This window comes from Helobdella robusta, assembly GCF_000326865.2.
Source record: "Helobdella robusta unplaced genomic scaffold HELROscaffold_11, whole genome shotgun sequence".
Taxonomy (NCBI): Eukaryota; Metazoa; Annelida; class Clitellata; order Rhynchobdellida; family Glossiphoniidae; genus Helobdella; species Helobdella robusta.
The window spans coordinates 3,952,302-3,956,816 of NW_008703617.1; positions in this window are offsets into that span (position 1 = coordinate 3,952,302).

Genomic DNA, 4,515 nt, shown 5'->3' on the forward strand with positions numbered 1-4,515 from the left:
TGTGTGTGTGTGTGTGTGTGTGTGTGTGTGTGTGTGTGTGTGTGTGTGTGTGTGTGTGTGTGGTTAATGCACTCTCCCGAGTTTTCATCGCTGGGCGATTGTAGTTTACGCAATTTGGTTTTTCATAATATTCAACGACAGGACAATAACGCGTGCTTTAATTAAATTCCATTCACTCGCATATGCCCGTAAGAGAAAATACGCACACATACACACGCATGCACATACGCATACGCATACACATATACACACGCATACACACACGCGCACACATACACAAACGAGTACATAATTGTTTGTGTAGATCCCAGCGGCACATACTCTAATGCACGTAGGAAGACACGCAATATCATGTTATATAGCTGTCCTGTCCTTAACGCTAATATATGGCCGCAATCACAAATATGCTTGAACGTAAAGAAAATACGTTCACTTATTACAACGTTACCCGTTTGTTTACATATTTTCAAAAACAAATTTCTCTCTCTCTCTCTCTATATATATATATATATATATTATTAAATAATATATATATATATATATATATATATATTATTAAATAATATATATATATATATATATATATATATTGTTATTATTATTAAATAAAATATATATATATATATATATATAGGCAGATTGGGACAACGGCGTTAAATTGTTTTGGTGCAGAAATAATGTACATTAATGTGTACATGACAACACGTTCAATAATTTTGGAGAGGAAAGATAATTTGATACTGGTCGGGAGTTATCTAAGCTTGATCTATTCTCGTTTGACTTTTTCAAAACTGGAGTGACAGTTGTAAACAATCCTCAACATTTCACCTTGTGCTAAACAGAAGTTTCTTATGCTTATGCTTGTCAGATATACTATGTTGTATGTTTAATGAATACATATTCATTAAAATCTTGGCGGGAATGGGATCTAGCAAAGCAAAGCAAACGTGTTTTGTGTAAAATCGTATGTTTTATTATCGACCGTGAACTCCTATACCGCTGAACTGAATCGAATGAAATTTTCATAATTGATATAGCATGTTATAAAGAGGATGGTTCATGTGAAATTTGACGAAATTCAACATACAGCTTATCACCTCACAGGCCGAAAACTAAATTATGTGTAGCCTCTTTTATCTTACTGCTTTGAAAACACACTCTGTTGTTGCTTTGAATCATGCAAATTATTAAGATGACGTCATTTCGTCGTTTCCACACGACAACATTTTTCAAAGGATCTTCTTCTTTCTCGTGCCTCATCCTATCAGGACATTGGCCACCATCGACCTCCACAAAATCCAATCTTTAACACTTTGTAGTAGTTGAAATGTGAAAGATATCAAAGACTATTGATAATAAAACACTTATCAAGGTTACATTTTTCAAGAGTTACGAAATAAAAGTTGGAAATAATGTACATGACAGAGAAGAACTTAGTGAGGCAGAGAAAGAAATATTTGAAGGGAGGCGACTTCACCGTCGTACATCATCCTTAGGGTGTCGTGTTAGGAGTTGTAATGAAAGGACGATGAAAAAGAATGAACGGGAAAAAGAAAACCGCGGTAAGAATGAAAGATGGAAATGGATGAATAAAAGTATAAAAATATAATAATAATAATAATAATAATAATAATAATAATAATAAGAAGAAGAAGAAGAAGAAGAAGAAGAAGAAAAGTACAAATACAAAAATAAAATCGTATAAAAGGCGTTGCAAAAGGTAGAAAAATTGGAAAAAACTTGGAAAGGGATTAATAAAAAAAGAAAGCGAGAGAAAAAGAGGTGAAGCAGAGAGAGAGAGAGAGAATGAGAGAGAGAATGAATGAATGAAAGAGAGAGAGAAAGATGAAGTGAAAGTGAAGAAGAGACAAAGAAATAAAAATACAATTAAAATTATTATAACGGCCCTAAACAATCATACAATTTGCGAAAAAGAAAACTCCAGAAAAGCAATAAAATAAGATAAATAAAAATGAAAGAAGATAAAGGAAAAGCGAATACAAATGAAAAATAAACATCCCCTCGATAAACAACGGTTGCTGCGTTCATCCAATTTTTTAATGACATTTTTTTTATTTATTTTTATTTATTTTTTCATCTCGAATAAAACCTAACCAACCAATGATTTCATTTGGAAGAATGAACGAAAGAAGAAATTAAAAGAAAGAAAAGAAAAAAGGAGGAGAAGAGAGCATGAGAAAGAATGAAAGAGTGAGAAAGAGTAAAATGTGAGAGAAGGGGGTGGAAGAGAACGTAGCAAACATTGCGATAAATACATCGACCAATCGGAAAGGTCAATTATATCACGTGACCTCTTGAACTCATTTGATAGGCGTGTATGGTTTTTTGATTCGGATGAATAGCCCCGCCCCATTTCCGGTGACGTATCGGCCGGGTATTAGGGTATTTCACATTTCGCACTGTTTTTTAATGCGTTTACTTACACGGGCGTTCACATCAATAAACGGAGGAAATAAAAAAATTGAAATAAGCTGCTAGACATACATTTATTATTTCTTTCTAGAAAGTTTTGTGCTTCGCTTCTTTTTGTTTCGTTTTTTCGTTTTGTTTATTCGTTTTTTTTGCGAGCTCTTGAACAATGGCAGTCTCCGAGTTTTTCTTTTCAAGTTGGAGAGATAGAGCTAATGGAAATCAGTGCATCTATTATAAAGTATATATTAATTCGATTTATTGATTAGTAGTAAGTTTAAAGTAGTATTGGTTATTATATAATCTTACGATTATTATTTATCACACGTTCAAGCATTCACATTGATGAAAAATTGACGCGTTAATTCATTTGTTAATTAATTCAATAAATAATGATATATAACTTCATTGAAAATCTATATAAATTTACTTAATATAAACTAATACAATCACTGCAAATCAGTACTTCAACTAAAAAATGATGAATCAACTCTATGAGTAAAACTAACACGCTTGTAGTAGTTACGACGCGTGTAGTTCTAGTTAATCAATTTTTTTTACTATGTAAATCAAACTCCGTCAAAGACAGAGGAAGCAGCAACAACAACGACATGCAAGTTATGTTGGGTTCTTTTTTTGTAGTTTCTACTTTAATGTGTGTAAACAGCTCATCCAATCTAATCAACAAACAACAAAACGACGCTAATCTCCATCAATCAAACCTAATTAATTCTTTCAAAGAGAGAGAGAGAGAGAGAGAGAGAGAGAGAGAGAGAGAGAGAGAGAGATTAATTTCATGCATCACTCGCCTGCTTCCGGAAATAAAACAATTTTTTTTCTTAGTGACCTTGGCATTACATTACATTACATCGTATTGAGGCAATGAACGCGAGCTGACCGATACAATACATACATACATACATCGTATGTACTATATATGTATTTACTATAAAGCTGTAAATAAACACACTCCAGTCAAACATCCGTGAAAAGCTCTACATAAATCAACGGCAGTAAAGCTTATAATGAATAAAATTTACATATGTATTCATATATCACCCCACTGCATCTTCGAAAACCATCCACAGTTTTTCTGGCTATTTAGGTAATAGTGTGTGGTTTAATTTAAAGTATTTATCATTAGCTTAATGTTTTATTTAAGCTGACACTTTTGAGATAATATGTGGTTAAATTAGTCAATGGATCGATCGATCAATCGATCGATCAATCAGTCAATCAATTAATCGAGCATTAAATTTTCTTTTCAATTTAAAACGCATAAAATAATCAAGTACAAAGGAAAAATAAGCAATCTAATAAGAAAAAATTAAAAAAACTTAGAGGTTATTCTTTAGCGTCAGCGTACGATTGGCAGCATTTATCACGAAACCATGAAACCATTCAATTCTACAAAATCCGAGGTTCTCATTGGAGCATTTTATAATGACGTCACACATATACCCACATCGCTTAAATTGCTGCCGAAAAGACAAAGATCAATTTGGTGATAAGTGTAAGCTTAACGGCAAACAGAACTAAAAATACAAAAATGGTAGTAGAGGTGGTGGCAGTAGTCAAAGAAGTAGTGATTGCAATTCGTAGCAGTAATAGCAGTAGCAGTTGCAGTAGTCATAACAATAATGCTGTATCTTTAAAAAACCTGAAAAAATATAGATTCTTTTAGATATGGTGTGGGCAAACTACGGCCCACGATGCTATTTTATTCGGTCCGCGATAGGCCTTGTTCACCAAAAAAAGGTCGTCAGCCAGACATTATGACCAAAAAATAGGAGCCACAAATCTTAAAATAATTCTCCCCCGAGTCAAAAAATTTGCTATTTAAGTACATATGCAGCCCTTCAAAGATAAAATAGTTCTCAATGCGGCCCTCACAGCAAAACGTTGACCCATTCATGTTTTAGATTATTATGATTAGTAGCAGTTGTAGTAGTGTTGTAAATTGGTGTTTGTACATGTGTAAGTATTTGTATGTTTTCTTCATATATTTAGACATTTTTTGTACATTGAGTGTGAGTTTTTTATTTTTTCAAAATATTCCCAGCGAGGAACTTTTTTCAAACTAAA